Source organism: Dasypus novemcinctus, chromosome 21, assembly GCF_030445035.2.
Source record: "Dasypus novemcinctus isolate mDasNov1 chromosome 21, mDasNov1.1.hap2, whole genome shotgun sequence".
Classification (NCBI taxonomy): domain Eukaryota; kingdom Metazoa; phylum Chordata; class Mammalia; order Cingulata; family Dasypodidae; genus Dasypus; species Dasypus novemcinctus.
This window is the reverse complement of record NC_080693.1, coordinates 54,570,966-54,594,622: the sequence shown is the minus strand read 5'-3', so window position 1 is coordinate 54,594,622 and position 23,657 is coordinate 54,570,966. Positions and strand designations below refer to the sequence as shown.

The window sequence follows — 23,657 nt, the reverse complement described above, 5'->3', positions numbered from 1 at the left end:
CGTAACCTGACCCGCCGGCTCCTCGCCCCGCGGCTCCTGGGACTCGGCCAGACCCCGGGGGAGCGCCGGTTCCCCCGGCACCATCTTCGGCGGCGGCACCCACCGGCCCTGCGGACCCCAGCGCTCCCCTCGAGCCCGCCGCTCCTCCCGAGCGCCCCAACCCCCGATTCCCGTCAGCTCGCCCGGGCCGCCCTTCCCAGGTCACCCGCCCCAGCCCGACTTGCCGGTGCCCTCGGGACCGCCCGGAGCCGGGTCTCAGGAGCCCCTCCCCGCGGTCCCCAGCGGTCGCCCCTCCGCGCCCCCGGCCGCGACGCCGCCGTCCCCGAGCCCGAAGGGCCCGGGGCTCGACGACGCTGCAGCTTCTTCTCCAGGTGCCTCAGCCCGGGGCTCCAGGACCTCGTTGACCCCCTCCCACGGCCCGCCCTCGATACTTACGGGCTGCTTCGGGGTTGCTTCCACCACAGACCCGGCCGCTGGGCGGGGGAGAGAGGACCACAGGGCGGGGACACGGGGAGGGTCCGGAGCGGCGAGCACACTGAGTGCAAGACAACGACCCCGGGCCGTGGGCCGGCGCGGACCTCAGGAGCTCGCCGCCTTCTAACTTAGGATGGCGTGGACGGGGGTCAGGACAGCGCACTCACTTCTCCACACAGCCCGGTGCCCGGCCCAGCGTCCCCGTACCGCACCCACTGCTCGCCGGGCCAGAGCTCCGCTCCTTCTGCCGCGGCGCGCGCCCCGCCTCTCATTTTATAGTCTCCCCAGCCCCGCCCCCCCCCAATTCCATCCCGTGGGGGCGCGCGCGCGCCCGCGCGCGCCCGCTTCGCGTCACACAGCTCCAGGTGGCGTAAGCATTCCCCTCCCTCCGCACCCTGCCCCTCGGCTCCCGCCGCTGGCTCCGCCCCTGCCCTGCCCCCCGATGCCATTGGACAGGACCCGCCTGCCCACGACCTGACGGACGGCGGAGGGGCCGGCCTCCAGGATGGCCAATGAGCTGATGATTTAGGGTGACTATGGGCGGGATTAAGAGAAAATTTGGAAAGGGATTGGGGCAGAGACGTGCCAGTGAGGGTGAGAAGAGTGGTGAGGTGGGGCGGCTGACCCTTGGTCGCGGCGGAGAGCGCCGGGGAGAAGGGGGGAGGGGAGCGAAGCAGGTGGCGAAGCGGCGGGGGAGAATAGGGAGGAGAACTGAAGGCCCCGCGAGGAAGGGGAGTTTACAAAAACTGCCCTACCGGAGTGGGGCTGTGGCCGAGGAAAATCCCACTCGTGGGCGAGCTACCAAGTCGGCCTCCACTCCACCCCAGGGAAGGGTAGAGGAAGGGCGAACTGCCACAAGGACTCGTGCATCCGATTAATTGATAACTGGTCACCTCAGGGGCCTAGGCTAACTGCCCCCCAGAGAGCGGCAACTGCAGAACCCAAAGCTGCCGTGCCAGGCTGGGGGTGGGGAAGGGAGACCATCCTCGCCACGCCTCCCGCCCAGGTGGCAGTTTAACTGCTTCCCCATCCCGCAGCAGACTTCCCCGTGCGACGCGGCCGCGCCTCGGAGATGTGACTTGAGAGTGTAAGAATCACATTTTATTCCCGGTGTCCCACCCCAGGCCTCCGTGCCCAGGATGTGGTGATACGGTTCCAAACTGCGTATGTATCGAAGTCTACATGTGCATGCGTGTATTTCAAGTGCCTACTTTTTAACACACGTACACACAATAAACCGTCTTCCAGTGAAGGGCGTTTAGGATAATTTTCGGTTGAAATACGTGCGCTAAATTGGGTGTGGGGAGAGAGGGGAATTGAAGGGAGACAGGTAATCTGGAGGGTGGGCATTTCACAACCTGCAGCGGAGAAACACACTCAGTTACCCTGGGCGTGGAGTTGGAGCGTCCCCCTCTGCTAAAAATATTACTCACAGGTAGCAACGACGCCTGATTGGCTGCGCTTCCCCCTTAGCAACCAGGCGATTGGCTGTCTGGTTTCCAGGAGACAGACGTCAAAGTCCGACTGAGAAAAGAGGCAAGTCTTGGGGGGTGGAGTGGGAGGGGGAGAAAGAAGCAATGAATGAAACGCCCAGCGCCTGGCCTTCCCCTTTCCCCTCTCCCCTGCACTCCAGGGAGCGCTTCCTGGAAAAACACCAGTTGGGGTGCCGCCTTCCCTTGGAAACTAAGGGGCCTGCCCTTTCTGCCTGCTATGAGGAAATTAACAACTCAATGAGTGGGGTGTCGGCGAAACGGACCTATGTAGACGAGCTGCGCTCCTCAGGCACAAACTCGCTCCACGTGTTAGGCCTACAGCTTTTCACTTTATTCACGCGTAATTTGGATGTAGCTTGCTCCTCCATCCTGATTCTCATGCCTTCCTGCCTTCCCCCCACCCGCTTCTTGTTGAAGGAACTGCGTTGAGAAAGGGTTATTTCTGAAGTGCCTCTGTGTGTGTGTGTGAAGGAAAGGGGAGGTGGGTGTGTGGAATTGGTGGGGGAGGGGTCAGGAGGCTGATTTCATGTTGTAAAGATTCCTGAAACTGAGGCAGCGCCTTTTAAGAACATGTTAGTGTTACTCAATGACTTTACATTCTTTAAATCCTGATTTTCAATTTTGGGTCTTTAGGTGCAAACAAGGAAGAGTGTAATTTAATTATGAAAGTATGGAAAACATTTTAAATGAAAATGCTCCTTAAGCATCAAAGTTCTGTGATATAAATGATGTGTTCAATGTTTTCTTTTTGCTCATCTGCGTTTTCTAGTTTTCTGTAATGAACATTAATTCCATTTGTAAAAGTAAATTATTTTTAATTTTGTAATTGGTTGAGCACAGAAATTGCAAGAAACTAGGTTATTTTGGGAATGACTTACGAAAAGAAACACTCTTGATTTTTCATGTGTTCCAGAATCATAATTTCTCTTTTACCATTAAGCAAGTAATAATACTGTACCATATATCCAGAATTGTAAGACAGTTGTTGGGCCATATGTCTTGATTTGTGATTTGGAAAATATATCACTGTAATTAGGGAGCATATTAGGGGTGGCTGAGCTTAAATTTCTAACTAAAGATAGATTAAATAATCTTGTGTTTATATTTTTCAAGAATTCTCTAAAGGGAAGGAACAGATTATCTTTTTTAATGACCCCAATCCCTAATCCCATGTTTAAGATATGAGAGCCATCATCTAATAGGTACTGATAAGATATCAGTAACAGTAGATAGAATTTTAAAATCAGAATTTTAGTTGTCTAGAATTAATGAGTTATTTCTATTCAGCTGCTCAGTTCAGAGTACGAGTAGGTTTTAGACCAAACGTAAATTAAGCACATGCATGCACTGAGCCAGTGTGGAAGGCTGGAAAAAACACTGAAGCCTGGGATTAGAAGACTTGCTTCTATCAATTTTTTATTTCCTTACCTATAAAAATAGATTAAATAATCTCTAACATTCCCTTCAACAAAAAATTCCACTTTTAAAACTTGATGCCCCTAAAGTAAATAATGTGGCTCTTCATCAGATAAAGATTGCAAAGAGAAGGGAAACCAGATTCATATCTTTGGAATATTGCCAGTCACTAGGTATAAAAATTTCTTTATCCAAGTTCTGTCCTTGAAAGAACCCCCTTCATATGGCTTATTACTTCTTAACATTTACTTTGGGATTATATAGAGGAGTGGATTACTAAATGATTTTTTAGAGTTATGGAGAAAAAAATCTGTTACTAGGCTACAGGTGGTATCACCATCAGAACACGGTCATCTCATGGACAAATGATTGTTACTGGAAACCGCAGCCCTGTTTTTAACATCTTTGCATTTCACACTGTTCTTAGAGGGGTACCTTACAATAAAGGTATTTAATGTTTAATAGATGAATAAATTTCAGGATCATTGTAAAATAAGTTCTTGAAAGTGCCCTGAATTATTGCCTCATTCACACACACACTATATACACTCACACATACTCCACATTAATTTCTGAGAGAGATATGTCCTAAACTTTATAATTCTCATTCTGCTCATTCCTTGCACACTGAGATGATACCACAGGGGATTGCCATCACATCTGATGTACACACCAAGGCTCATTTCAATTCTAGGGAGTTGGCCCTTTATCTGAAAATAAGGCAACATACAAAATGTCCTTTTTGTCAATTATTGTCATTCATTTCTTTTTATACAGTCATGCAACACAAACCGTGGCATGCACATTTTAAAAATTATTAATAAAAAGCAATGATAAGCTAATCATTGAGTTATGAAAAACCAAGTAAACAAGTTTTCCCCTAAACATTTCTGGAAAGAAGTTACTGCACTATAGCTGAGGAACCCTCAGTGTGGTTTCCTGTGATTTCTCATATAGGTTAGGAGAGGAGGGCCATATTTTCTCTAGAACAGACTGGCACATGGATATTCATAATTAAAAGATAACTAGATAATATTGAAGAAACCCATTTATCTTTGGAACAGGCAATTTCTCTGGAGCAACTTGGTCCGATAGGAGAATGTCTCCTTATAACTTGTCCACTGCCTATTATCTTGATGAACAAAGGTCCAAACCAAATCTTGAAATTTCCTTCCATTAGCCAAGGGTGAGGATTTTTATCTCAGCCAAAGACTGTAGTGTAGATTCTAGGAGTGATGCAGTGTTTACAACATTCTAAGCACAAATAACATTTAAAGTTCTCTGTGAGCCCATGTATATTTGAGTACTTTAAATATACAAACAGGTTATTTCATCCATGGCACATTATGTTAAGGAAAATGGAAGTGTGCTATTGTGATTATAAATTTAAAGCATGGGTTTTGAATCTGTTATTATGCAGTTCTGCTTACAAAAATACAGTATTATGTATGTGTATATATAAATATACAGTAGGGGTGGCACTGTGACACTATTCTGCCAGTGAGACATAAACAGAAGTCAGCTGGGGTGGTTTCTGCAAAAGCTTTTGCTTTCCTTATCAATGGGGCTTGTTCCAGTTACTATTGCTACAAAATGAACTATCCAAAACAACCAGTTTTGTATGCTCTTGGATCCTGTAGGTTTGGGATTTAGACAGGGCACAGAGGAATGGACAGCTTCCCTCAGCTGGGAAAACTCAAACAGTGGGGCTGGAATCATCTGGAGCATACCTGTCAAGCAGAACTTTCTCCAGTGATGGAGATATTCTCTATCTGTGCCATCCAATATGATAGCCACTAGCCACATGTGTGTGCAGAAGCCTCCAGATCCACACTGTCCAATTTCAGGAATCACTGGCCATGTGGAGCTATTAATAAATAAAATTTAATTAATGTTCAATAGAATTTAAAATTCCATTCCTTAGCTCCCAGCTGAGATGCTTAATGTTGAGCACCTGGGCTGGATGGAAACTACATGGTCTTTTATGACCCAACCTCATGAGTCATAAAGCACCATAAAGCATCAGTATTGGCCGAAGTAGCCACAAGCCTACCCAGATTCAAGGGGAGGGGACAAAGACCACCTCTCCAGGGAGGAATGTCAAATAATTTGGGGTCCTTTTTAAACATCCCCACTGAGATGCTTCCATCTTCTTCTTGCCTTAAACATGGATATGATGGCAGGAGCTGCAGCAGCCTTCTTAAAACCATGAAGAAAATGCAAGATAATCACAGAGATAGAAGCTCTAATACTATTATTTGCTTAGGTCTGGACCTCTTTTTCAGGGAGGAAAAAACACTACTTTTTAAACACATTAAATTGGATGCTCTATGACTTGCAGCTGAAAGTGTTCCTCCCAACAATACCAATTTAATATATTTTAAGGAAACCTGAACTTGATTTTTAGAAAATCAAAATGTTTTCTCTAGTCTAAAATCTCAGGGCTTCTTTCTCATTTTAAAACCTGGAAATGCTCACTGTAGAAAATTTGAAACACTCTGATAGAAATAAAGAATAGCAATCACCTTTATCTCAGCATGCAGTGATAACCATCATTAAGCATCCTGCTCCATTTCTTTCTGAATGAATTTATATCACACATGCAGTTTTGTATCCCTCAATTCACTTAACATTATATTCTTATTTCCCCCTGACATTAAGCATTTGTCATAGTCATCATTCTTAATGACTACATACTATTTCCAGTCTAAGGATTTAGAATAATTTATTTAATAGTTGCTGGACATGTTAACTGTTAAGAATTTTAATGTACTAAAAATCACATTTAACAAACATCTTTACATAAAGATCTTTTAACTACATCTCCAATTATTTCCTTGGAATAGATTCCTATAAATGAACTTACCAGGTCAAAGAGAAGGGACATTTTTAAGACTCTTTATGCATAATTATAATCCACTTTCCAGAAAGAATGTACAATTTGCCCTTCCAATTTATAATCATGTCAGTCTCACTAAATCCTAGTCAGCATTGCCTATTAAGATTTTTTTCTACTCTTGGCTAATTTGGTAGCTAAAAATGGTATTTCTTTGTTTTAATTTGCATTTCTTTGATTACATGAACATTTTTTTTCACATAGCAGCTCCTTGAGTTACTCTTTTTATTAATTTTCTGTCCATGCTTTTTTCTCCATATATCTATTAGAGATCTTTTGTGTATTTTCCTTTAATTTGTATGAATAACTTGCATATTGTGTGTCAGATACGTGAAATGTTCATGATTCTGGTCATAAACGTCACTCTAGAACTTGCCCAAATGTTTTAAATGTGATTTTGATGCCTAGAACCTTGATTTCTGATCTACTGTTTAACTTTTTAACATTTCTGCCTGGCTCAAAGTTTATCAATGTATGCTTTGATTAAAAAAAAAAAGGCAAAACAAAATAGTTCTAATGATCTTTACTCAGGCTTCTTTCTCCTTGACCTTTCTGCCACACTTCACTGTGGTAACTACTTGAAATATTCCCTTTTCACTTTGAAGACATTGCATGTTCTTGCTCTGACAAGATGTCCCCAGCATGGTGTCCATTTTCTAATTCTTCAGCTACAGATGAGTGTAGCAGAAAAGTTAAGAACTTGAAATAAGATCTGTGTTTGAGTCTACTCTGCCACACAGCTGGAGATGGCTGCTCTGAAGCAATAATTACCCTCCGAGTCATATGAGAATCAGATGATTTGGGACCTGTGAGAAGGCTTTGTGAACTCAAAGCCCTACATGGATGTTAACATCTTCTCCTCCTTTTCTCTCTCCCTCCCTCCCTCCCCTCTCCCTCCTCCTCTCTTCCTTTTACTTCACTTCTTGTATCTGGCAGAAATTCAAGTACCATTTGATTCAGCTCAAGTAAGGAAATACGTGAAATTGTTTTTCAACTATAAACAAGTATTTTTAACATTCTCTTCTCTCATCTACAAATGTCCCCAGTTCTGTCATTTCTGCCTTCAAAATGTCAGAATCTCAAGCCTTGATGTTTTAGATTGTTGTTTAATTCTTAGGTTAGCTAAGTTTTCATGCATTTCTGTCTTGTTTCCTATGTGGGATTCCCAACTTCTTTGGGGCAGGAACCATGTCTTGCTATTTTTGTACCTTTGTGCATCACTGTACAGTGTCTTGCAGCCAATCAATACTGAATGATTGGTGGCTTTGTTATGTCGTTGCATAATCCAGTGAAAGAACATAGAGTATTTGAGGAAGGGTAAGTGCTGGGGGTGGTGGGGGTATAGAGTTCTGAAGTTTCTGTACAGAGGAGGCTGGGTCTGTAGGCAGAAGCCAGAATTTGGAATTTTGTCTTTAATAGATGGGAAGAAGTTGAATGATTTTTTTCGGTTAAAAAAATATTATTTGGAATTCTGTTTGGGACATATTTAGTTCTGAACTTCGAGAGCCGAATACAGTGCCTGGCACCCAGGAATTGCCATCAATATGTGTTGAATTGTTGGATTTAGTTTTATGATTCAACGGAATATAAATATTTTTCATTCGCTTGGTTATTCTGAAGCTGAAATACTGTCTTTTAGGGAAGAAACAGGCTGGGCCTGTTTCTTATATTTCTCCCCACCTGGGAGCAAAAGAAAAGAAAATTCTATGGCAGGGTATAAGCCAAAAGTTTTTGTTCTCTGAGAACGCAAATCTCCGGGCAGGTTGTGTTCTCCTTCCATCTTTGCTGTCTGTGGTGAGTATCTGCCTAGGCATTATCCATTCGAATTCCCACCAGCAACAGGCCTGATTTTTGTTTGAGGACACATCCCTCTCCCATTCTCCATCCATGAGCTTTGGTTTGGGCCTATGCCCAGGCAGAAGACAAGAACATGGCATTCTCCTGCCATCCTGTGATGGGCGCAGGGATGGCCTCTGACCTATTAGTACAATCAGAGCCAATAACTCTCAATTGTGGGACTTCTGTTTGAGCTACTGGGAATAAGGACTCTTCCCTCAATATAAACCTGGAAGTATCTATTGTTGAGGCTCCTGGGACCATCTTAGTACCACGAGAAGAGAGCTTATCTGAGATTGCAGCTAACCCAGGCAAAACATGGAGAAAAACCAAGTCCTGGAAACAGCCCTGGAGCCCCTACGTCAACCTTCCTGGACTTCCAGTTACAGGGTGTTCCTGAAACAGCAGAGCCTTGAGGCAAGGGGCTTTGTGGTACCACTCTAACAGAGAGTGAAATCCCAGGTAGCTGGAGTAAGGGAGAAAGGAAATAAAGCAGAGAAAGAGAACCAGTCCAAGGTTGCTGCTGAGTACAATTGCTTGATCACATGGGCCAGTCTTCCAAGAAACCAGATAAATTGCATCTCAGCACAGCCCAACTAGGAAAGAAAGGAGGAAGAATTTATCTACTGGTTCCCATCGCCTGCACATCAAAGATTCACATCATGGGACAGTCATTCTCCCACGTTTCCAGGTTTTGCACATTGGACACCAAGTAGCACCCTGCGCTTTAGTGTCAACAGGGAAGTCTGAGGCAGGAGGCAAGTGACCAGCTTGAGGTAGAAACTGTCACATTGCACCTGGGTAAAGTTAGGCAGCCAGTGCAGGTCTGGTCACAGCAGTGGTGGCTAGAGGAGAGAAAGGGAGACCAAGACAACCTGAAGTGGTGCCTGAGAGGAATTCAAGATCCAGGAGCTAATAATAAGGTCCTATCTGGATGAAGCCAGTTGGGGTTAAGTTTCTACATAAGCAATCTTGTGTCTACATCCCATACCTCCACATACTTAAGCTGCTGTAGCACTCACTTTCTGGACTATTCCTTTTGGCATGGAAGTATGGGCTGCCTTTTTTGCTACTTAACCATATTGCACATGTGTCTGTCCTGTCTCTCCAAGACAGCTATGTTGCCATGAGAGCAGGGCAGAAGCTCCCACTGCCCAGTGCTCGCACCAGTCACACAATGCTTAATACATATTTGCCTGAACTGACTTTTCAAGTTTCATAAAATTCAGCATTCTGCTATTTGATCATTTGTATTCCAGCTTGCTTTTCCCAATGTATGCTGTTTTTTTAATCTGTTAAATTTTATTGTTTGGGCAGTACTTACCCAATGAATCACTAGATGATTTCACATGCTCAGTGGCATTTGGATTCCAAAACCAAATCACTGTTCTCCTATTCTCAAAATAGTTAACATGAAAAAATTATTAAATGACATGTAGGATAGCTCCAGGGGATACAATATCAACCAAAATAGGAATTCCAGGAATTAAGAACAGGGAGAACAGGGAAGCTGATGTGGCTCAGGTGACTGGGCTTCCTCCTACCATATGGGAGGACCTGGTTTTGATCCCTGGGGCCTCCTGTTAAAAAAAAGCATGCCCTTGCAGTGAGCTGAGTGCCCGTGTAGTGAGCCAGTACCCATGCAAGTGAGTCATGCAGCAGGATGATGACACAAGAAAAAAGAGACGAAGGGGAGAGTTAAGGTGAAGGACAACAGAAACCAAGAACTGAGGTGGCACAAGTGACAGGAACCTCTCTCCACATCATAGGTCCTCAGGATTGAATCCCAGTGAATTCTAGAGGAGAAAAACAAGAAGACAAAAAGAGAAATAGATACTAAAGATCACAGAGCAAATGGGCATAGACAGCAAAAAACAGCAGGGCGGGGGGAAGGTGGATGGGGGGAAAAAAAGGAAGAGAGAACAAAGGGAAGAATATAATTAAGGAAACCAGAGCCCCCAAACTGGTATATGAACTAGTTAAAAAGTAAAAATTTGAATAACGTAATAAATTTTATTTAATAGATCTCTGCATTCTTATAGGTTGTTCCAGGATATACTTATTTTCAAATATCCATGAAAGAGTTTAAAATTTACCAGTGTATTAGGTTACAAAGAAAATTTCCATAAATTCCCCAAAGTAGAACTCTTAAGGCACTAACTTCCACATTCAAAATAAAAAATATAGAAAAAAACAAAAAACAAAACACTATGTACTTGAAATTTAAAAGTGCTTTTTGAAATAATTCTTAAGTCAAAGAGGAAATCAATATTGAAATTATATGTAATTTGTAGTTAAATAGAAAATCAGAACCAAAACAACAGGTTATTTTAGAATAATGACAACATGGACTATCAAATTATGTGGAATGCAAATAAAGTGATAATCAGATGAAAAATTATTAGAAAATAAGAAAAAACTAAGTTGGGTCAGTTGAGGGCGACGGACTTGGCCCAGTGGTTAGGGCATCTGTCTACCCCATGGGAGGTCCGCGGTTCAAACCCCGGGCCTCCTTGAACTGTGTGGAGCTGGTCCATGCACAGTGCTGATGCACGCAAGGAGTGCCCTGCCACACAGGAGTGTCCCCCACGTAAGGGAGCCCCAGGCGCAAGGAGTGCGCTCCATAAGGAAAATCGCCCAGCACGAAAGAACGTGCAGCCTGCCCAGGAATGGCACCACACACACGGAGAGCTGACGCAGCAAGATGATGCAACAAAAAGAAACACAGATTCCTGTGCTGCTGACGACAGCAGAAGCAGACAAAGAGAATGCAGCAAGTAGACACAGAGAACAGACAGCTGGGTGGGGGGGGAGGGGAGAGAAATAAATAAATAAATCTTTTAAAAAAAACAATGAATGAATTGCAATAAAAAATAAACATCAGATGTGTAAAAGCAAAAGCTGATGATTAACCAATAAAACATTAAATACTGGCAATTCTGATCAAAACGTAAGTCAGAAAAAAACTTAAGTGAACAATGTTAGAAATGAGAAAACAACATAATTATAGAACAGAAGTTATTAAAGAATTAAGGAAATATGATATATAATTGGATTAAATCTGGACTGAATTTACAATTCTCAGGGAAAATATAAATCACTGTAATTGATTTAAGAAATAGTAACAAAGCTAAACAGACCAATAATGATGGGAAAAAAAACTGAAAAATTTAAGAACCACCCACAGGAAAGAAACCAGGTGAATGTGGTTTTATGTAAGCTCTGCCCCCAAATTCCTGTGTTATTTGAATTTTCAGAGCTTAGAGAAGGATAAGGATCTTACAAACTAACTCTATGAAGCTATCATAACCCTGATACCAAAGTGGTCAAAGAGAGAACCAAAGGCCAAATTAGCTAAGAACACAAAAGCAAAAACCCTAAATGAAATATTAGCAAATTGAATCAGGTATATTAAAAATAATGCAAGGATGGCTCAACATTATGGATATCTGTTAATGTGATTTATCACATCAATAGACCTAAAGAAGAAAAACTGATCATTTCAACTGATACAAAAAAAAGCAATTGAAAAATCCCATACATTTTCATGGTTTAAAATGAACAAACAAAACTTTTTGAAGCTAGGTAGAGAAGGAAACATCCTTACCCTAACAGAGTGCCTATCAGCAACCCACAGTAAATGTTATATTTAATGGTGGAACATTAGAAGCATTTTCATTAAAGTCAGGTTTGATCCAAGAGCCTACTTTACAGAAATAGAAAAGGCAATTACCAAAATTTTTTGAAAGGGAAAGGGAACCTAAATAGTAAAAAACGTCCTGAAAAAGAAGAGCAATGTGGGAAGACACTTACTGCCTGGCCTTGAAAAATACTACAAAGCTACAGTGGTCAAAACAGCATGGTGGGAAGCGAATATGGCTCAAGTGATTAAGATCCTGCCTACCACAGGGGAGGTCCCTGGTTCAGTTCCTGGTGCCTCTAAAGAAGACAGTGAGCTGGTGCGATAGGCAGGCATGGCAAGCTGACTCAATAAGAGACGCAAAAAGGAAAACAACAAGAGACACAACAAAGCAGGGAAAGGAGGTTCCCGGTGCCTCCTAGAGAGGACAAGCAAGACAGCAAGCTGATACATTGGGCAGGCACAGCAAGCTGAGGTAACAAGATGTAACAAGAGAAAAAAGAAAAACACAATGAGAGAGACAACAATGCAGGGAATAGAGGTGGCTCAAGCGATTAAGCTCCTCCCTCCCATATCTGAGGTCCCAGGTTTGGTTCCCGGTTCCTCCTAAAGAAACAAGGAAGATAACAGACACAGTAAGTGCAAACAATTAGGGGGTGGGGAAAAATAAATTTTAAGAAAATCTTAAAAAAAAACCCAGCATGGTATTGGCATAAAGATAGATGCAATGATCAGTGAAATAGAATTGAGAGTCCAGAAATAAACACTCACTTCTGTGGTCAACCAGTTTTTAACAAACTCTTGAACAAATGGTGCTGGGAAAAGTGAATATCCATAACCAAAAGATTCAAAAAGGACCCCTATCTCACTTATACAAGAATCAACTCAAAATAGATCAAAGACCTAAACGTAAAAGCCAGGACCATAAAACTATTAGAAGAAAATGTAGGGAAACATCTTAAAGATCTTGTGGTAGGTAGTGTTTTCTTGGACCTTCCACTCAAAGCATGAACAACAAAAGGAAAAATAAGTAAATGGGACCTCCTCAAAATTAAACACTTTTGTACCTCAAAGGACTTTATCAAAAGGGTGAAATGGCAGCTGATTCAATGGAGAAAGTATTTGGAAATCACATACCTGGTAAGGGTTTAATATCCATGATGTATGAAGAGATTCTACAACTCAACAATAAAAAGACAAACTATCCAATTAAAAAATGGGCAGAAGACTTGAATAGACATTTGTCCAAAGTAGAAGTACAAATGACAAAAAAAAAAAAAAAACACCCACATGAAAAAATGTTCAAAATCACTAGCAATTAAGGAAATGCAAATCAAAGTTACAATGAGGTATCATTTCAAACCTATTAGAATGACCACTATTAAAAAGATGGAAAACTATGTTTTGGAGATGTGGAGAGATAGGAACACTCTTGGTGGGAATGTAGAATTGTATAGCCACTGTGGAGGACTGTTTGGCAGTTCCTAAGGAAGTTGAATATAGATTTGTCAGTGATCTAGCAGTATCACTACTGGGTATATACCCAGAAGAACTGAGTGTAGTGACATGAACAGACATCTGCCCACCAATGTTCATAGCAGCATTATTCACAGTTGCCAAAAGATGGAAACAATCCAGATGTCCATTGACTGTTAAATGGATAAATAAACTGGTGTATACACACAATATTATGCAGCTGTAAGAAGAAATGAAGTCGTGAAGCACATAACAACGTGGGTGAACCCGGAGGACATTATGTTGAGTGAAGCAAGCCAGACACAAAAGGACAAATATGGTATGACTGTGCTATTATAAACTAATATTGTGTACATTCATGGAGTTAATAACTAGAATATAGACCACCAGAAAATAGAGTGAGGTTAGAGAATGGAAAGCTGAGGTTTAATCCGTGCAGAATTGGTGAAAAAGTTGTAAATCTTTGGAAATGAATAGAAATGGTGAAAGCAAGCATAGTGTTTGTAACAAGCTGTGCTAATATATGGGTATGATAGTGGTTGAAAGGGAAAGACTAAGGTCATGTATATTACTAGAAGGAAAGCTAAAAAATGCAACATTGGACTGTATAGCATAACAAAACCTCATGTGAAATAAGATTTTGGACAATATTGCACACATAAGTCTGTTTTTCTTTGAAACTGAACAAATGTATGTTAATGTTACAAGATGTTAATATCAGGCAAAAATACAACCAAAACAAACTATGGACAGTAGTGTATAGTAATATATCAATTATCTTCCTAAGGGTAAAAAAAAAAAAAAGAAAAAGAAATATGCTAAGTGAAAGAAACTAGGGAAAAGATACTACATACTGTTTGACTCCATCTCTACAAAAATATAAAAACAAATAAATTAGAAACAATAGCAACTATGTATAATGGGAAGGATAGAGAGATTGAGAGGTTATTATTAAGGGGTAGAGGTTTTTTTTTTGTTTTTTTAATTATTAACAGTAGTAATGAAAATGCTCTAATAATGATTGAAATGATGAATGCACAGCTATGTGATTATGCTAAATACCATTGATTTTATACATTGGATGCATTGTATACTTAATGAACATATATCGATAAAATTGATTTAAAAAAGAAAAAGCTAGATTGAGAAAAGTCAGCCTGATATTGCTATTATTAAACAATGTTCTAGAATACCTAGCCATTGTAACAAGAAAAATGAAGTAAGAGGTATATCCCAACATGAGAAGAGACAAAATGGCACTATTTATGATAGTATGATTACTTACCCAGAAAACCCACAATCAACAGCTTAAAAATGATTATAGGGGAGCAGGTGTGGCTCAAGCAGTTGAGTGCCCACCTCCCACATGAGAGGACCCAGGTTCAGTTCCTGGTGCCTCCTAAAAACAAAAATAAACAACAAGCAAATAAATGAAAAACCAACTCAGGGGAGTCGAAGTTGTTCAGTGGTTGAGCACTGGCTTCCCCTTTATGAGGTTCTGGGTTCAATCTCCAGCCCTTGGTACCTCAAAAAAAAAAAACAAAACAAAAAAACCCCCCAAAAAGATTATAATTTATGAAAGAACTTAATAAGTTGTATGTAGAAAATAAACATACAAAAAATCAATACTTTCCCTATGCCATAGCAATAATTAATTAGGAAATATAGTTTTACAAAGGATAATTTTACATTTGTAATAAAAATAAGGCATTTAGGAAAAAATTATCATAAAATTTATATGACTTCTTTTGACTTATTGAAGGACATAAAAATACTGAATATATGGGAAATTGTATATATTCCTCAATGAAAAAGATAATAATTCCCAAATCAATTCCAATAAAAAACATCTGGAAGAATAAAAATACAAGAATAAGCAAGAACATTTTGAAATAGAATAATAAGAAGAATATTATATCACGGCATGCTCAAAGATATAATTTAAAAAGTGGAATTGATGTAAGACTAGGCAAATAGATGAGGAAACAGAATAAAGGGCCCTGAAATATATCTTGTATAAATATGAATTTAGTTTATAATATAAAAATGGCATTTATAATTTGTGGAAAAAAATGATGTTGGGACAACTGGCTATCAGATTTATAGGGAAAAGTTATAACCCTGCATATACAAAAAGATAAAAACATTTTTAAAAGCCTAGAAATCAATTAGAAATAAATATACAAGCTTAGTTTTTAATCTTGGGTTGGAAAAGGGTTTTCTAAGGAAGGCCTCAAATCTCAAAGCCATAAAGAAAAGGCTAACAAATGGACTACAGATAAACAGATTTATCTGTTAATAAACAGATAAGCAGATAAGAATTTAAATCTTTGGTATAAGTAATTAAAACACAAACATCCTCTGCCAAGACAATAAAATGAAAGTATATATATAGTTGTTTGAGGGATTAAGCATGAGATGCTTAAATCTGCTCATGACTCAAAGTAAGCATGTACTAATCATTGTATTTTTATTATTATTATTGTTCCAAATATTAATTTTTATAGACATCCAAGAGTAGATTGATATATCACAGTAGTAACGTGTTGGAATCTTTTTCTTGAATTCATCTATTCAACTACTCAACAGCTCTTTAGATGCAGTTTGCTAGGCACTGCAACAGGTGGGGGGAAGAAAGGATGCCTAAAACACAGACACTGCTCAGAGTGTTTATTACGTCTGAGCATGTTATAACTTAGCAGGAGATTTAACAGACGCTAGGTACCAGTGTAACATTTGAATTTCAATATACATAATAGAATAGATATTGGGCATCAAGGAAAAAACAAACAAACAAGTCTTGGTTTTCTAGCCAAACATTGGTTTCTCCGTGAATATTTGATTTTCTAAGACATTGAAACTCTTTTCCAAATCAAAATAAGTGTCAGAACTCTAAAAGTTTCTTTTTAAAACTTCTGATCTTAGGAAAACTTACCTTTTTAAATAAAAATATATGATTATTGAGGTATAATTGGTTAATAAGCTTATTTTTAAAATGTGTAATTAGATAAATATTGACAAAATTATACATCTGTGAAATTATTACCAAAGTAAAATGAACATATCCATTCTTCAAAAGTTCCCTACTCCCTTTATAATCCTCTCTCCTGTCTCTTCCCAAACCTCTTTCCCAGACTAGCACTGATACACTGTCACTAGAAATTAGTTATATTTAATAAAAATTTATGTAATTGAAATTTTAAAAAAAGAAAAGGGAAGCGGATTTGGCTCAAAGGATAGAGCATCCACCTACCACATGGGAGGTCCAGGATTCTAACCCAGGGCCTCCTGACCGATGTGGTGACCTAGTCCATGCGCAGTGCTGATTTGTGCAAGGAGTGCCCTGCCACGCAGGGGTGTCCCCCGCGTAGGGAGTCCCCACACACAAGTAGTGCGCCCCGTAAGGAGAGCTGCCCAGCGCAAAAGAAGTGTAGCCTACCCAGGAGTGGCACTGCACACATGAAGAGCTGACGCAGCAAGATGACGCAACAAAAAGAGACACAGGTTCCCAGTGGCACTGACAAGAATACAAGCGGACACAGAAGAGCACACAGTGAATGGACAATGAGAGGAGACAACTGGGGCGGGGGGGCAGGGAAGGGGAGAGAAATTAAAAAAATAAAATAAATCTAGAAAAAAAAAAAGAAAAATGACTACCTGAGAGAAATTGTTTGTACCTTAAGCAAAATATAAAAGGTTAATATCCATAATATATAAAGAACTCCCACAAATCAATAACTAAAGGTCTGTAAATCCAATGGAATCAATTCACTGAAAAAAAAATGCATCTTGTTAATAAATACATAAAACAACACTCAATCTCACTAATAACCTGAGAAACACAAATGAAAATGTGACACTTTATTCTTCCCATGGGTTTTATAGAATTAATAAAAATCACTAATTGCTAGTGTGAAAGATGAAGTAAAGGGCCCTCTAACAGAAATTCAAACTGGTTCATTATGAGGGTGGGAGTGAAAACTGGTGCCACTTTGTAGTGAGAACAAAAATGCCCAAATGTGTGCAGAAATATGTATCTTTAAAGATGCTTATTTCAGGACAGGGTAGAAGTGCAGAGAAAATGAAAGCGACTTAAATGTCTACCCTTAGAGGGATGGTTGAATAAAAGTTGCTACAGCTATACTCTCTAACTGTTGATGAGATAGATCCATATGTACTGATGGGGGATAATATGTATCAGGAATTGTTCTTCATGCTTTACATCTATTTAATCCTCACAGAAACCTATGAGGAAGATACCATAATTCTACTTTGTAGATGAGGAAACTGAGGCACAGTGAGGTAAGTCATTCATCTAAGATCAAACAGCTGATAACTGGCAGATCTGGGATTTGAATTCCAATGTCTGGTTCCACAGCCTGTGATTTAATCACGACTCTAAATCGTGCTTCCATATGACTATGATATTCTGGGAAGAAAAGCAAGCCACAGAAAAACAGAATAATCTCATCTTTATTAAAAGTGGGAAAAAACCATGTTTTGGTGCATAGGAAAAAGTGGTTATTTTAAGAAAGGGTAGCATTGGGACTGGGTAAAGGGACTCTTCACTTCTTTCCTTTTTTTATATTTTTAAAATATATTTACGTTTAGGGCTTCCTTCTTTATATGATGTTTGTCTCCAAAAGCTTCCTTTAGCTCAAACGATTATTTCTTACAAAAATGAGAACAGAATGCTCACACTCCACTGTGCTCTGAGGATTTGCAGTCTCACCTTGAAGTTGCACAGCCCCAGGTGGGGCGCTAATGTCTGGCCCAAGGTGGGGTTCAGGGAGACACGTGCCCCCAGGGCCAGACCTGCAGCAGTTCTGTGGGCTTAGCCTTGGCCCCTCTGAAAACAATTCAAACCATTCAAAATTTCAAACCATGGGACCTATTAGCCTCCAAGTTTCCCACCCTGCTCTTTGGGCTTTATTTCATGCTTCAAGCCCACTAATTCATTCTAAGTGCTGCAAACAACAATTTTTCGTGGTGGTACTTTCAATAATAGTACAATTCAGAAAGGATTCATTGAGTGCCTGCTCTGCACAAAGCCCCTAGAGCTGGACCCAAGAGTTATAAATCCCTGCTCTCAAGAGACTTACAGTCTAGTGAAAGAAAAAGACACAGAAACTTCCAGAACAATGTAAAGACCTACAAGAGGTGGAATTCTAGTGAAATCTACCTCAGTTTTCACCGTCTTTACGTGACTGCCATATATAACCCAACATTTTGTGATCTTTGGAGTCCTTGTTTATCTTTTTCCTCCAGTACTATTTTGGAGCTTGGGATTATTTTCTTTTGTTTGGCTGCAAAGATATGCCTCAACACTGCCTCAGAATTTCATCTGCACTATCAACCAGCTCGGTCTTCTCTGAATTGGATCTGTCCTTTCCCCTCCTCACCTGGGAAAGGCAGACCTTAAACAGGTGAGCTGGAAGCTGCTGCAAGAAGAGCCAAGATATGGTTTCTAAAGAGCTGATAGGAGGGTCCCTGGCCACAGTGTATCCTTGATAAGGGTTTGAAATCCCACGGTTAAGAACTTTATTCCTTTGAAGGCACACAGGCTTCCGAGGGGAATGACACCTTAAATCTTGACCACTTATCAGCTCTAGTGGGGATTTGTCCAGGGAACGGCTGGAGGAGGAGCAGGAGCAGCAGGCTGCTCTCCAGGCCCCACCATCTATTCTGCAGATTTCGAGGATGTCGCAGTAATCTGTTGCTGTGCAACAACTCGCAGCAAAACTCAGCACCTTAAAATGACCTGTTGTTCCTCACAATGCGGTGGGTTGGCAATTTGGGCGATTCTGTTGGTCTGACCTGGAATGGTTCCAAGGTGGCTCCATTAGCTTCTCTGGCACTTGGTGCTGGCTGTCAGCTGGGGCACAGCTGTGGTCCGAATGGTCTTTCACCCTCCAGGAGGCTGGCCGGACTTCAAGTATGGCGGTCGCAAGGGTATGAGAGGGTGACAGTCGTGGAAGCTGTAAGACCCCTTAAGACCTAAGCTCAGGAATTTGCACACTATTCCCACCTCATTGCTATTGGTCAAAGAAAACCCGGAAGCCAGCACAGGTTCAAGGAGGCAAAGTGGGCTCTCTACATCTTAATGGAGGAGCAGCAACATCACATTTTAAAGGCTCATGGAGGGAAACGGACTTGGCCCAGTGGTTAGGGCGTCCGTCTACCACATGGGAGGTTCACGGCTCAAACCCCGGGCCTCCTTGACCCGTGTGGAGCTGGCCCACGCGCAGTGCTGATGCGCGCAAGGAGTGCCCTGCCACGCAGGGGTCTCCCCCGCGTAGGGGAGCCCCACGTGCAAGGAGTGCACCCATAAGGAGAGCCGCCCAGCGTGAAAGAAAGTGCAGCCTACAAATCCAGTCCCCTTCACTCCACAGAGCCTATCCAACCACGTAGCTACTATTTGGCTGACCCTCTTGAGTTGTTAAAGCATGTTCTTTACCACGCCCAATGATGTGCTGGTAAATTTGGCTTTCTGGAAAAGAAGAAGAAGAAAACCCCTGACTTGCAGCATCTGCCAGTTTCCATGGTGTAAATCTCCTACTGTGGCTAACTTCAAGTGCCCAGTGTGACATCACTGAATGATGAGTTTGAAGAGATATGCACAAATGGCTCTTGGGCCTAAGCTGGATCTATGCATTTCCTTAAATCTGGAAATTTCTCGGGAAAGTGAATGGGTTTTTTGTTTTCTTCCCAATATGAACCTGTCTTGGTGAAACGTATTAAGACAGAGTCTTGTAAAAACTGGGGGTTCCACAGCTATTAAGTAGGCAGCCTGCAGTGACCTTGGAAACAAGACAGGTTCTAAATGTACCTAGTGATATGTTTGTGTGGGCACAGACAATTTCTGGGAAGAGATGCTCACCTAACAGTGGTTATTTCTGGAGGTGAGAGGAACTAGGAGAAGGTGAGTGGGGTAAGAGTCCTTTATATATTCCCATACCAACTTCGTTAAAAAAAAACGATGGCCATGAATTACATTTCTAATTAAATAATTTAAACAAGCATACATAGACTCACTGAACTTGATAGACTATCCGACTCAAGAAAACATACACCCAGATAAGTGAAGTAATTTGCTTTGGGCTGCCCCACCTCCATATAGCTTTTTTTTTTTTTAAGACTTATTTTTTATTTATTTCTCTCCCCTCCCCGCTCCCCCCGAGTTGTCTGCTGTCTGTGTCCATTCACTGTGTGTTCTTCTGTGACCACTTCTATCCTTATCAGTGGCACAGAAATCTGTGTTTCTTTTTGTTGCGTCATCTTGTTGCGTCAGCTCTCCATGTGTGCGGGGCCATTCTTGGGCAGGCTGCACTTTCTTTCGCGCTGGGCGGCTCTTCTTACGGGGCGCACTCCTTGCGTGTGGGGCTTCCCAGCGCCGGGACACCCCTGCGTGGCAGGGCACTCCTTGCACACATCAGCACTGTGCATGGGCCAGCTCCACACGGGTCAAGGAGGCCCGGGGTTTGAACTGGGGACCTTCCATGTGGTAGACAGACACCCTAACCACTAGGTAACATCCGTTTTCCTCCATACAGCTTGAAGTCATCATGAAGTGATGATTCTTACCACCAAAAGCTTGTGGTTCCTCATCCAGGGAGACTGGGCCTAGCCATCTGAGGGTAGCCTACTGGAAGGCAGGCTGCTAAGGGTGACAGCTCAGAACCCCTTGGGAACATATCCAGTGGCCCATATCAGAAGTCTGACCTACCACTAGTGTTGTTTAGCAGGTTATGGCAATCGGATCCCTTGCATTGGCCTGAAAGTTTCCCCTCAGCTTGTTTCTGGACCATCCTAGGAAACATCATTACTGGTACTACATTGGTTCTGTGAAAACTTCTTTCTGTTTTTGGAGAGTTTAGTGTTTCTTTGATTTTTTTTTATTTTATTTTTTCCTTTCTTTTTGTGCCCTTTTGCTTAAACAACCTTCGGACTTCCACAAAGCAAGTACAAGGCCAATCAAATGAAGTACGAAAACAAGCATCAATAAATTAAAGAAAAGAATGCACAAAGGGCAGCCTTATCTTGCAACAGGAGGTGGATACTTTTGTTTTTAAGGAAAGGTTTTGTCTTGTCTGAGATGAGTGTGGGAGGAGGGTCAGGGAGAACACACACCAGCAGACCAAGACAAATGGAGAATTGGAAAAACAAAAAACAAAAACCTCTCTGAAAACAGAACCAAGTGGCTGACATGCCAACTCTCCCTCAGCTCGGAGCTGTGTTCAAGGCTGCCCACAGCCAGGTGGAGCCCCCAGCGGGAAGACATCCTCTGCGGGATGGGCTGACCCACAGGGCCCCAGCACTTGGAGGTGAAACCAGTACAGCCTTCATACACTTCTTGAAGCACTCTGTTCCTTCCTTGTTGAGCTGTAGTTCGTGGAGGACTGCGTCCAGATCTCATTTGTCCTAGCATCTCTCTGAGTGCCTATCAAATAGCTCATTCTTGGCTAGTGATCAATGAATTTGTTGTCCAATGAAGGAATCAAATTCAAAGCAACAAAGATAACGCCAATGAACTCTACTAGGCCTTTTTTGTTTGGTTTGGTTTGGTTTGGTGGATTGTGGGGGTTTGGGGGTGGGTAGGAAATAAAAGATTAAACACTAATCAGGCCATGTCCCTGCCTTAAAGAGCCTGCAGAGAAGTTTAAGGCGTAGACTTTGACACAGATATGGGTTAATTACTGGATTAGCTCCTTGCCCTGGTACCTACCATATTCTCCAGATGTGACCAAATGCCAGACCCAGTCCTCTTCTCTCTCCTAACCACAAGAGAAGAGCAGAAAGAGGGTGGAGGAAGCCCTGGGTCCCTATTGCAGTGGCTGCCAGGGCTGAGCTAAGTGCTGACATTCTGTGCAAGTCCTGGGCAGGGCAGGCCAAGTGCCAAGGCTGAGGCCCAGGGATGGGACATGGGGCCAGGGATCCGTTCACAGGTGGGCAGGAGCAGGAGGAGCTGGGGGCAGGGTCCAGCCAAAGACCTTTATTTATTTATGTATTTATTTTAAGAATTAGTGAGGTAGTTTTTTTTTTAAGATTTTAAGATTTATTTATTTATTTGTCCCCCACCCTCCCCATCCCCTGTCCTGTTGTCTGCTCTCTTTTCCATTTGCTGTGTGTTCTTCTGTCTCTGATTCTCATCAGGAGGCACCAGGATGTGTCCCTTTTTTTGTTGCGTCCTGCTGCCTCAGCTCTCCAAGTGTGCTGCACCATGCATGCCTAGGTGGACTGTGTTTTTTCGTGTGGGGCGACTCTCCTCACAGGGCACACTCCTTGCATATAGGGCTCCCCTACACGGGGGACACCCCTGCGCGGCATGGCACTCCTTGTGCACATCAGCACTGCACATGGGCCAGCTCACCACATAGGTCAGGAGGCCCTGGGTACTGAACCCTGGACCGCCTATATGGTAGGTGGACACTCTATCAGTTGAGCCACATCCGCTTCCCCCAAAGCCCTTTAAAGAGTGCCACAGGTCAGACTGGGGAAAGCAAGTTCAGATGTCAGGTCCAAAGAGCAAGAGGAGGGCTGTAAGTGGGAGAGGATCCAAGTGGCCCTGGAATGGAGTAGGAGCAACCTGGGCCGGGAGGGAGAAGGCCACTGTCCAGGCCTAAGGGTGTGCATGGGTTGGGTCAGCACGAAAGCTCAGGGCCAGGACAGATACCTGGAACCTGCTCATGAGCCTCTGCCATGTTCCTTGCCACTAAGCTCTGCAAAAGGGCCCAGGCCCCAGGAGGAGGCACGAAGGCTTCTGCACCTCTATTCTGCCCACCAGCCCCTCTCTATGAGTTTCCTTTCATCTGCTGCAAACTGAGAAAAACAAAGACAACATAAACAAGCATTTCATAATGTTAATTTCTGCTTCCAGTGTCAAGGGTTGCCTGTATCTGAGATTGTGTCTGTCTTACTTTGGGTGACCAGATGGCTTTTCTTTCATGAACTAATGGTGATGGTAGGTGGCAGGTTTTTTGGGTTGTTTGTATGACCTTACTGCTTGGCTACATTAAAAAGATGGCAATATCGGTCCCCAAATTTGTCAGGGGAAACATTGATAAAACATCACAGCCTGGTTACTAGTGCTCCTCCTACCCTCAGGAGCTGTAATCCTACCCTTGAACCCCAGATCCCGTGGCTTAGATTCTGCTTCTGGCTGCCCAAATAGTAGCGCAGCCTCATCAACCCGAGCAGCACTTACAGAGTGTGCGCTTTCAGCACTGTCCTCAACCTTGACAGATGCTAATCAGCTCCTCTTATTTTGACCTCTTGCCCCCCCATATAGACCTAACTTCTGGGAGTGGCCATCCCTGCCCTGACCCACCCCACTGTCACTGAACCGGGTTCTGATGACTCCGCTGCGGCGGGTTTCAGCGGGTCATATCACAAGATTAGTTGCTGTCTCAAACGGAAGTACACAAAC

General features: G+C 42.4%; 2 long non-coding RNA genes across 2 annotated transcripts; both read left to right on the top strand.

Annotated features, from left to right (window-relative positions):
* Positions 1-914: 914 nt before the first annotated feature.
* Positions 915-21,808, top strand: LOC131275030 (uncharacterized). Its single transcript, XR_009182428.1, has 3 exons — positions 915-1,004; positions 17,473-17,533; positions 21,191-21,808. It is a non-coding gene; the product is annotated as an uncharacterized lncRNA (long non-coding RNA).
* LOC139437153 (uncharacterized) lies at positions 1,110-6,787 on the top strand. The gene is made up of 3 exons (XR_011646853.1): positions 1,110-1,561; positions 1,910-2,010; positions 2,108-6,787. It is a non-coding gene; the product is annotated as an uncharacterized lncRNA (long non-coding RNA).
* Positions 21,809-23,657: the final 1,849 nt, after the last annotated feature.